This window comes from Enoplosus armatus, chromosome 7 (assembly GCF_043641665.1).
Source record: "Enoplosus armatus isolate fEnoArm2 chromosome 7, fEnoArm2.hap1, whole genome shotgun sequence".
Taxonomy (NCBI): Eukaryota; Metazoa; Chordata; class Actinopteri; order Centrarchiformes; family Enoplosidae; genus Enoplosus; species Enoplosus armatus.
This window is the reverse complement of record NC_092186.1, coordinates 586,459-598,824: the sequence shown is the minus strand read 5'-3', so window position 1 is coordinate 598,824 and position 12,366 is coordinate 586,459. Positions and strand designations below refer to the sequence as shown.

The window sequence follows — 12,366 nt, the reverse complement described above, 5'->3', positions numbered from 1 at the left end:
ATTAATTTCATCTAAATTTCTCTTTAAACGTATCAACATGTCCTGCAGCGCCACCATCAGGACAACACGTGCACGTCATGAATGTGAAATGACGGTTTCTTTACAGGCTTTTATTGTTTCTATAAGAAACGTGATCATGTTGATCGATGCATCTGTTGATTATCGTCTGGATGAATCCTCCTCAGATGTCCTTTTGTGTCGTTCAACCGAGAAGACCAGAAACTGTTTAATGTTTAATTAATCGATTATCAAAATAGTTGACGATTCTTTTTCTGTCTATCGACTAATCATTTTAACAGAATAAACATCAGTAGAACTAAAGCTGCAGTCAGAAGGTTCGATGCTTCAATGCTCCAAAAATCTATCAGAGCCTGAAGTGATGATGTCACACTGGCATCAGAGAGGTTATAATAATAACTATTAGTATTAATAATAATACAGGATGCTCTCATCAAAATAACAGTGTGTTGTTGATACTGTGAGAAGGTGATGGAGGTTGAAGGTGGATGATGGAGGTTGAAGGTGGCTGAAGGTGGATGATGGGGCTGAAGGTGGATGATGGAGGTTGAAGGTGGCTGAAGGTGGATGATGGAGGCTGAAGGTGGATGATGGGGCTGAAGGTGGATGATGGAGGTTGAAGGTGGATGATGGGGCTGAAGGTGGATGATGGAGGCTGAAGGTGGATGATGGAGGCTGAAGGTGGATGATGGGGCTGAAGGTGGATGATGGAGGCTGAAGGTGGATGACAGAGTTTTCCTCAGTGCCTGTTCACCGTTTCCTTGTTCATGTTTGAACAATGGAAGTTATTTTACAATATAAATTGAATATTGTTATAACAATAAACTCATAACATAATAACATAATTACATTATAACATAATAACATAGTAACATAATTACATTATAACATTATAACATAATAACATAGTAACATAATTACATTATAACATAATAACATTATAACATTTTAACATTATAACATAATTACATTATAACATTACAACATAACATTATAACATAATAACATAATTACATTATAACATAATAACATAGTAACATAATTACATTATAACATTATAACATAACATTATAACATAATAACATAATTACATTATAACATAATAACATAGTAACATAATTACATTATAACATAACATAATAACATAATTACATTATAACATAATAACATTATAACATAATAACAGTAACATAATTACATTATAACATTATAACATAACATTATAACATTATAACATTATAACATAATAACATAATTACATTATAACATAATAACATAGTAACATAATTACATTATAACATTATAACATAACATTATAACATAATAACATAATTACATTATAACATAATAACATAATTACATTATAACATAATAACATAGTAACATAATTACATTATAACATAATTACATTATAACATTTTAACATTATAACATAATTACATTATAACATTATAACATAATAACATAGTAACATAATTACATTATAACATTTTAACATTATAACATAATTACATTATAACATTATAACATAATAACATAGTAACATAATTACATTATAACATTATAACATAATAACATAATTACATTATAACATTATAACATAATAACATAGTAACATAATTACATTATAACATAATAACATAATTACATTATAACATTTTAACATTATAACATAATTACATTATAACATTATAACATAATAACGTACTGATCTGTGTTTTTTTCTGGCATGGCAGCAATACGCTTCCATAGTAATTATATATATGATGATGTCACAGTTTATTCATCTGTTCAGTTTGTTTATTGATTATTGATCTGTTTTCACAGATTTGCATCATCAATATATTTTCCCACCATGTGACCCTCTGAGGTTTGTTACTGAGACATTAAAACATCATCTTCATCTTCCTCCTCTTCCTCTTGTCAGCAGATTGTTTTCCCACAGTTCAGTCTGTCAGGATCGCAGGTGTCACACATTAAACACTGAGGGGGGGGGGGTGTAACAAGCCAATGATGAGTGGGTGTGGAGCTGATGACTGATAAGCATCTCATCCAATCAGATGACAACAACAGCAACAGGTCCCAGAGGGGAGAAGGGGGCGTGTTTCAATTAGAGTGAGTGTGTGTGTGTGTGTGTGTGAGATGCTGCTTCCTCCTCAGTTCCCACCTCTGTCTCTGGATCTCATCTGTGTCTCGTCTCCTTCAGGTTTTCGGTGTTTTACTGACGACCCGACACTCAACAGTTTATCAAATAGATTTTTTTGGCACTTTGAGTCCCGTCCAGCTCCATAATACTGGAGAGAAGGCCGACATCTCCAAAACTCAGCAACTCACCCCAAAACGGTCTATAGCACCACAGGTAAGAGGAAAATCTGTCATTCTGATTTTGAACTGTCCCTTTAAGTGTTAAACTGTTGAGTGTCGGGTCGTCAGTAAAACACCGAAAACCTGAAGGAGACGAGACACAGATGAGATCCAGAGACAGAGGTGGGAACTGAGGAGGAAGCAGCATCTCACACACACACACACACACACACACTCTAATTGAAACACGCCCCCTTCTCCCCTCTGGGACCTGTTGCTGTTGTTGTCGTCTGATTGGATGAGATGTTTATCAGTCATCAGCTCCACGCCCACTCATCATTGGCTTGTTACAGTGGCAGGCCACGCCCCCCCCCGTGACCCCGTAACCCTCCTGTCAGTGTTCATGTGTGATACCTGCGACCCTGACAGACTGAACTGTGGGAAAACATTCTGCTGACTCTCACACAGGAGGAAGAGGAGGAAGATGAAGGTGGAATTCACATCCTGCTTTTTAATTGGTCCATAAATAATAAGATTATAATTAATAAGATAGTGTATATATATACATATATATATATATGTATACATGTATATATACACACACACACACACACACACACACTGTATACAGTATATATGTACATATACGTCTGTAAAAAGGTGAGCAGTGCATTATGGGACAGGTGGTGGAAGAAGTATCTTTTATTTCAGTAAAAGTAGTAATACCACAGTGTAGAAATACTCAAGTCTAGTCCTGCATTCAAAACTTTACTTCAGTAAAAGTACAAAAGTATTAGTATCAAAATCTACTAAAAGAACCATAGGTAAAAGTACTCATTATGCAGAATAATACATATTATTTTATTGATTATAATTATTTATGCATTAATGTGTTCATCACTTTTTGATTTTGTTTTTATAATCTGAGTCTGTAAAGTAGTTAAAGGTTTAAAACAAATGAAGTGGAATAAAAAGTACAACACTTGCCTCCAAGCTGTGGTGTAGTCGAAGAATGACGTTGCAAATGTATAATGTTGTAAAGAGGGAACACTAAAATGAAGTACAAGTACCTCAAAACTGTACTTAAGTGCAGTACTGGAGTAAATGTGCTTGTTAGTGAACGACACAGAGGAGGCTGCGGATGTTTTTAATTTGAGTCATTAAAACGACATAACATCTTTATGTGGGTTGATGAATTTATGCTGCAGCTTTAATTAATATCATCTTTGGGATCATTACTGATTCATATTAAAAATAAATCACTGCAGCGAAAGTTAGAGGAGAGTCGATTCTATTTTTATTCATCTGTATTTTTACAGAAACAGATCAAAATAATCAACAAACTGATCAACAAAAACATCACAACGAAGTTAAAACAACAGAAGAACCGAAGGTTCGGTTACTGATCCTCCTGCTGACACAGCAGAACCTGAAGAATGCAGCTCTTCTTCTTCTTCTGACAGAATATACTACACGTCTTCTTCTTCTCTGACAGAATATACTACACGTCTTCTTCTTCTGACAGAATATACTACACGTCTTCTTCTTCTTCTCTGACAGAATATACTACACGTCTTCTTCTGACAGAATATACTACACGTCTTCTTCTGACAGAATATACTACACGTCTTCTTCTTCTGACAGAATATACTACACGTCTTCTTCTTCTGACAGAATATACTACACGTCTTCTTCTTCTTCTCTGACAGAATATACTACACGTCTTCTTCTTCTCTGACAGAATATACTACACGTCTTCTTCTTCTGACAGAATATACTACACGTCTTCTTCTTCTTCTCTGACAGAATATACTACACGTCTTCTTCTGACAGAATATACTACACGTCTTCTTCTGACAGAATATACTACACGTCTTCTTCTTCTGACAGAATATACTACACGTCTTCTTCTTCTGACAGAATATACTACACGTCTTCTTCTTCTTCTCTGACAGAATATACTACACGTCTTCTTCTTCTCTGACAGAATATACTACACGTCTTCTTCTTCTCTGACAGAATATACTACACGTCTTCTTCTTCTGACAGAATATACTACACGTCTTCTTCTTCTTCTCTGACAGAATATACTACACGTCTTCTTCTTCTTCTTCTTCTCTGACAGAATATACTACACGTCTTCTTCTTCTTCTCTGACAGAATATACTACACGTCTTCTTCTTCTTCTCTGACAGAATATACAACACGTCTTCTTCTTCTTCTTCTGACAGAATATACTACACGTCTTCTTCTTCTTCTTCTCTGACAGAATATACTACACGTCTTCTTCTTCTTCTCTGACAGAATATACTACACGTCTTCTTCTTCTTTGACAGAATATACAACATGTCTTCTTCTCTCACAGAATATAAAACACAGCATCAGTTTGATGCTAACATGTCTAATAATTCATTAATAACACTAATAACTGTGAATATCACATGAACCTAGTCTCAGTCCAATACAACAATGTGTGTTTTTAAAGGACCATAACGCTGTTTTACATTATTATTTCATGATCTCAACAACAATCAGCCTGACTGGACTCGTCCTGCTGGTCTCTGCTGGATCAGCCTGACTGGCCTCGTCCTGCTGGTCTCTGCTGGATCCAGCCTCTCTGATCAGCTGTAGCTGGTTGCCAAGTGGAGGTCCTGCAGTCCGGCTCCTCCGTCAGGCTGTCTGAGTCTCCATCCAATGAACTCTCACAGCTGGAGTTTGGTGACAGCGCCTCCTGCTGCCCGTCCTCCTGCTCCAGGCTCCCTGTTTGGCCCCTGGGGGTCCCCCTGAGGTCCTGGTCCGTCAGCACCTGGTCCAGGAAGTTGATGTACCTGAGGGCGAGGCGCAGGATCTCGTTCTTGCTGAGCTTCCTGTCGGGGGGGTGTGTGGGGATGAGACGCCGCAGCTCAGTGAATGCTCCGTTAACGTTCTGCTGCCGCCAACGTTCCCGACTGTTGGTGAAGGTCCGACGGACAACCCGGGGACGAGAACCTGAGGCAGGGAAGAGAGAGCAGAGGGGGTAAGCTGGACTCATGAAAACCAGATCAGAGGTCACCCGGCCTTCACACAGGAACACATGAAGAAGAAACAGGAGGTACACATACAGCTTCTCTGGAGGGCTGACTGATGTCTAAAAACTGTTTTAATCAGTGTTTTTCTCTATGGAGTCTGGTCTAAGACACCAGAATGACTCTAGACTTTTAAAGCTTTTAATTCTAATCACTTTATATTATTCAATTAATGTTATCATTATAAATATATCAATATTTATAGGTGAGATATTATATGACAAACAGACAGAAGTAACTGGAATAAAAGGGCTAAATTTCACATAAATGTTTCAATTCCATTGTAAAATTAATTATTAATTCATCATTTGAAGACAAAATAAGAAAATAAAGTAATTATTTGGCAAAATGTTTGATCTTTTAAAATATTTTTCACTGAAAATTGAAATAGTTTGTAGGTTTTTAATAATAAGTATACACTGATTCTTTTGTTGGCACCAGACTCCATGAGGATCTTTGTAGTCTGAAAGTTTGGATTCACTTCAGATGTTTTCTGGTTTAAAGGTGTGAACTCGTCCTACCATCACTGAGGTTGATCTCATGTGGAGCAGCTCTTTGTTTCGTCATGATGCATCGATCTGGATCACTGCAGACAGACAGACAGACAGACAGGCAGACAGACAGGTCAGTTAGTGAATAGGAATAGACCAGTCTGGATTGTCACATCTACTCCCTTCAGCCTTCAGTAAGTTCTTTTTATATTTAAGTTATTTTATTCCTAAATGTTGAAATCAGCAGCAGCACTAGAATAACTGATATTTAGCTTCATATCTTCCATAAACCATCAGAATAATAACTTCATACTAATAATCTGCACCGCGATGAATAACTTTAGTTTCGCTCGAGTCACTAAATTAAAAGTAAAAGTTCTTAAAAGGCCGATCATTTGTTTTACAGCCTATTTCATAAAACGAGCAGATTCTTTTCTTTCAGCAGCCTCATTATTGAACACATTAGCTCTGTTCAGTTTGGTCAATCAATGACTGTGATCAGAATGAGAGAAGTTTACTTTCAGAGACCGCAGCTCAGGTTAAACAGCTGCTTCTACATTTGTTGTCTTACCTGTTGAAGGTGTTCAGGTGACGCGGGGCCTCGTGCAGCATGTCTCGTGCGGGTTCAGGGTTCAGCGGGGTTTGGCTCAGCGGCTCCGGGGCAGACAGGCGGGGGTCCGGTGGTCTCGGCGCTGAGCTCCGGAGCTTCAGTGTCTCCGCCGCGTTCCGCAGCCTCTTTTATACCGACCCGCGTCCCCCTCTGTGTGTCGTGACGCCTCGTTTCCATGGAGATTCCATTAATAATGACAGTCCCATTAGGCTCAGACAGACCGGGAGTCCCAGGAAGCAGCACCCCAGGGACCTGCAGGGCCCAGGGGCCGCCTCTCCCCTCCCGCTGCAGGAGTCGTGTTTTCCGGCGTCTCCTCCCTCTCCGTCACGACGGAGCTCTGGATGTCTGTCAGGCCCCGTTCACACCTGGTGTGAACAGACACGATCCGGAAACAACCGGTTCAATAAATCCGTTTGTTCTCACGTGAAAGAAGATCCTCAGAAACACACGTGACGTCATGAAGAGCTGTGACGGACTGTGTTTGTCTACAGACTCAGACTGACTGACTTCAGGAAACTCAACAGTAGAAGTATAAATACCACAATAGAAGTAAAAACTGAAAGTAAACTTCTTACAGCGAGGGAGTGAAATCCACTGTTTATTTTTCTTCATGCCGGCTGACTTTCTTTCATTTGAGCTACTAACTACTGTGCTTTTATTTTGGTAGGGTTATCTCTTCCGCGCTCGGGAGCGTTGCAGGTAAGCCAGTGGCGGGAAGCTGCTGTGATTTAAGTAATTAAAAGTCGTCATTAATCAGGGGCCGAACGGGGAGCCTGGAGCAGGAGGACGGGCAGCAGGAGGCGCTGTCACCAAACTCCAGCTGTGAGAGTTCACTGGACGGAGACTCAGACAGCCTGACGGAGGAGCCGGACTGCAGGACCTCCACTTGGCAACCAGCTACAGCTGATCAGAGAGGCTGGATCCAGCAGAGACCAGCAGGACGAGGCCAGTCAGGCTGATTGTTGTTGAGATTATGAAATAATAATGTAAAACAGCGTTATGGTCCTTTATTGTATTGGACTGAGACTGGGTTCATGTGATATTCACAGTTATCGCAGATGCTGTGTTTTATATTCTGTGAGAGAAGAAGACGTGTAGTATATTCTGTCAGAGAAGAAGACGTGTAGTATATTCTGTCAGAGAAGAAGAAGAAGACGTGTAGTATATTCTGTCAGAGAAGAAGAAGACTTGTATATTCTGTCAGAGAAGAAGACGTGTAGTATATTCTGTCAGAGAAGAAGAAGAAGACGTGTAGTATATTCTGTCAGAGAAGAAGAAGACTTGTATATTCTGTCAGAGAAGAAGACGTGTAGTATATTCTGTCAGAGAAGAAGAAGAAGACGTGTAGTATATTCTGTCAGAGAAGAAGACATGTAGTATATTCTGTCAGAGAAGAAGAAGAAGACGTGTAGTATATTCTGTCAGAAGAAGATTACGTGTAGTATATTCTGTCAGAGAAGAAGAAGACGTGTAGTATATTCTGTCAGAGAAGAAGACGTGTAGTATATTCTGTCAGAGAAGAAGAAGACTTGTTGTATATTCTGTCAGAGAAGAAGACGTGTAGTATATTCTGTCAGAGAAGAAGAAGACGTGTAGTATATTCTGTCAGAGAAGAAGACGTGTAGTATATTCTGTCAGAGAAGAAGAAGAAGAAGACGTGTAGTATATTCTGTCAGAAGAAGACGTAGTATATTCTGTCAGAGAAGAAGAAGAAGAAGACGTGTAGTATATTCTGTCAGAGAAGAAGAAGACTTGTTGTATATTCTGTCAGAGAAGAAGACGTGTAGTATATTCTGTCAGAGAAGAAGAAGACGTGTTGTATATTCTGTCAGAGAAGAAGAAGAAGACGTGTAGTATATTCTGTCAGAAGAAGAAGAAAAAGACGTGTAGTATATTCTGTCAGAGAAGAAGAAGAAGACGTGTAGTATATTCTGTCAGAGAAGAAGAAGACTTGTATATTCTGTCAGAGAAGAAGACGTGTAGTATATTCTGTCAGAGAAGAAGAAGAAGACGTGTAGTATATTCTGTCAGAGAAGAAGACATGTTGTATATTCTGTCAGAGAAGAAGAAGAAGAAGACGTGTAGTATATTCTGTCAGAGAAGAAGACATGTAGTATATTCTGTCAGAAGAAGACATGTAGTATATTCTGTCAGAGAAGAAGAAGACTTGTTGTATATTCTGTCAGAGAAGAAGACGTGTAGTATATTCTGTCAGAAGAAGAACAAGAAGACGTGTTGTATATTCTGTCAGAAGAAGAATACGTGTTGTATATTCTGTCAGAGAAGAAGAAGAAGACGTGTTGTATATTCTTTCAGAGAAGAAGAAGACGTGTAGTATATTCTGTCAGAGAAGAAGAAGACGTGTTGTATATTCTGTCAGAAGAAGAAGACGTGTTGTATATTCTGTCAGAAGAAGAATACGTGTTGTATATTCTGTCAGAGAAGAAGACGTGTTGTATATTATGTCAGAGAAGAAGAAGACGTGTATTATATTCTGTCAGAGAAGAAAAAGATGTGTAGTATATTCTGTCAGAGAAGAAGAAGACGTGTAGTATATTCTGTCAGAAGAAAAAGAAGAAGACGTGTAGTATATTCTGTCAGAAGAAGAAGTCGTGTAGTATATTCTATCAGAGAAGAAGAAGTCGTGTAGTATATTCTGTCAGAGCAGAAGACGTGTAGTATATTCTGTCAGAGAAGAAGAAGAAGACGTGTTGTATATTCTGTCAGAGAAGAAGAAGAAGACGTGTAGTATATTCTGTCAGAAGAAGAAGAAAAAGACGTGTAGTATATTCTGTCAGAGAACAAGAAGACGTGTAGTATATTCTGTCAGAAGAAGAAGAAGAAGACGTGTAGTATATTCTGTCAGAAGAAGATTACGTGTAGTATATTCTGTCAGAAGAAGAAGAAGACGTGTAGTATATTCTGTCAGAAGAAGAAGAAAAAGACGTGTAGTATATTCTGTCAGAGAACAAGAAGACGTGTAGTATATTCTGTCAGAAGAAGAAGAAGAAGACGTGTAGTATATTCTGTCAGAAGAAGATTACGTGTAGTATATTCTGTCAGAGAAGAAGACGTGTAGTATATTCTGTTGGTTCAGCTGGTTGTGCTGGTTCTGTTGGTTCTGCTGGTTCTGTTGGTTGTGTTGGTTCTGCTGGTTCTGTTGGTTCTGTTGGTTCTGCTGGTTGTGCTGGTTGTGTTGGTTCTGTCCTGCTTGCCGCAGGATTATTGTATCTCATAATTTCCATTTTGTCTAAAACATTTGTGCCAATGAAATATTTCTACAAATCATAAGACTCTAATCACACCTTGTTAAATAATTAATTCATTAACAGAATGAAATACAGATGCTAATAATTATTAAAATAAAAGAAAATGCTTTGGTGCCAGTAGAAGTGGTTTGTGTGTATTTAGTGTCTGAACAGTGAAGTTATTTATGAACTAGTTCAGCTGATCTGTACAGTACAGATTGCAAGTTTTTAATAAATGTGCGGCTGGGATCTGATCATTTTAGGAGCATAGCTATATAACCTGAAAAATAATAAATAAATACAATAATATTAGAGAAATGTCATAGATTATTAGAATACATCCAGTTCTCCAGATATCACAATAAACATCCAAAAGACTTTTTCCATTCGCCTTGAGATTTAAAGTAATTTAAGTTTGGCAGTTTAACCTCTATTTATGTCACTTTTTCCAAAAACAGATCAGTGCTTTTAAAATAAAAAAGATAAAAACAAGGTGAAATCATAAAACAAATAAAAGAAGGAAATAAAAAAATACAAATACATACTTATGTACATATAAAGAAATAAATACACACACAGGAGTTTAACAACAACTGTAACTGGATCTTGACTGAATGTCAGCAGCTCCAGTTTCATCCACAAGATGGCAGAATGCAGCAACTTCTGTTATTTTATTTATTTGGAAAGTAATAATTAAAAATCAGCAATGCAACAGCTTTTGTAATTTTCAGTTTCAGTAATTGAACTGGTAAAAAAAACTAGACACATGACAGATGACAGTGGTATTTATTACATAAGTTAACAGTTCTACAATAAAACAATCTGTCTCTAACAATTAAGAGAAATAAAATACGTCAATAATATATCAAAAGATTTTCTGAATGATTCAAAGGTCTGCTGAAACACCATAAAACCAGGACAAAACCAGGACAAAACCAGGACCAGAAGAAAGACAAGTCTCCTGCTCTCTCCTGCCACCTGACGACCAGCCCCACCTGGGACGTCTCACCTGGGACGTCTCACCAGCACGTCGTCTTCATCAGCCTGAAGTGTATTTGCATCCCCCAGCATGGATTTGAAAAAGTAGAACCTATTTATACATAAATATTCAAGTTCACACTTAAAAGAAACCTGTTCTGTAAGAGCTGTATAATCAGGACAAAGTGCATTTAAGAAGCATCTTTAAACAGCTCCCAGATGAACTCAAAGATGAAACCAAACCACAACAAATAAACAAGGAATTAAAAAGAACACGTGAAATAATCTAATAAAAGCTTTCATCCAATTCAAAGAATAAAATACACAAAGCTCAGATGTTACTTCTGAAGATCAGCTGTCTACTATGAGAGGGAGAACCAGACGATTTCCAGCCGACCACATACAGAGAACAGATATAGTAGTAAAAACAGAATATAAAGCACTTCATATATAGGCCAAATGTATATTTTATCACATTCTTTTTAAATGGCATTCGGTCACAGTTGGTGCATTGACTTGTTGAACATTTACAACTACTTAAAACCTTCGTCCAACACGTGTCTGTCCATAAATGCCACACTCATTTCTGTCCACAGTACTCATAAAAAGTCTGAGGTATTTGGTGTACCATGTAGTTTTGCTAGAAGTGGTTACCAAATTCTTGTAATTGTGGCCTATTTGACATAACTTTTGAATGCATTGCAAATTTGCACCCAATTCTGGACGTGAATGACAACTCTGAACATTCTGCTATATTTACGTTATCCAAAATCCATCAAGGTGTAGTTTTAAGCAGATCCACCTTACGTCAAACATTTTCTTTTATCACAAATTCAGAGGATTATGGAGCTTTGGTGGAGTGTTCCCTCATTTTAATATTAGATGTATTTTCATAGTTCATTATGTTTCTTAAAGGAAAGCTTGTTTGTAAAAAGTAATCTCCTCAAAGAGAACAATAGTATGTATGTTAGACTTTGTTGACCAGTTGCTGTTGAGGAACAGGATCATGTTGAGGAACGGGATCATGTTGAGGAACGGGATCATGTTGAGGAACGGGATCATGTTGAGGAACAGGATCATGTTGAGGAACGGGATCATGTTGAGGAACGGGATCATGTTGAGGAACGGGATCATGTTGATGAACAGGATCATGTTGAGGAACAGGATCATGTTGAGGAACGGGATCATGTTGATGAACAGGATCATGTTGAGGAACAGGATCATGTTAAGGAACGGGATCATGTTGAAGAACAGGAACAGATCATATTGAAGAACAGGATCATGTTGAGGAACGGGATCATGTTGAGGAACAGGATCATGTTGAAGAACAGGAACAGATCATATTGAAGAACAGGATCATGTTGAGGAACAGGATCATGTTGAAGAACAGGAACAGATCATATTGAAGAACTGGATCATGTTGAGGAACAGGATCATGTTGAGGAACAGGATCATGTTGAAGAACTGGATCATGTTGAGGACCAGTTGCTGTTGAAGAACAGGATCATGTTGAAGAACAGGATCATGTTGAAGAACAGGAACAGATCATATTGAAGAACAGGATCATGTTGAGGAACAGGATCATGTTGAAGAACAGGATCATGTTGAGGAACAGGATCATGTTGAAGAACCGGATCATGTTGAGGAACAGG

The 12,366-nt window shown here is 37.9% G+C and overlaps 1 pseudogene; it reads right to left on the bottom strand.

The window, feature by feature from the left end:
* Positions 1-4,591: 4,591 nt before the first annotated feature.
* LOC139287683 (T-cell acute lymphocytic leukemia protein 1 homolog) lies at positions 4,592-11,956 on the bottom strand (annotated as a pseudogene).
* Between the last annotated feature and the right edge of the window lie 410 nt (positions 11,957-12,366).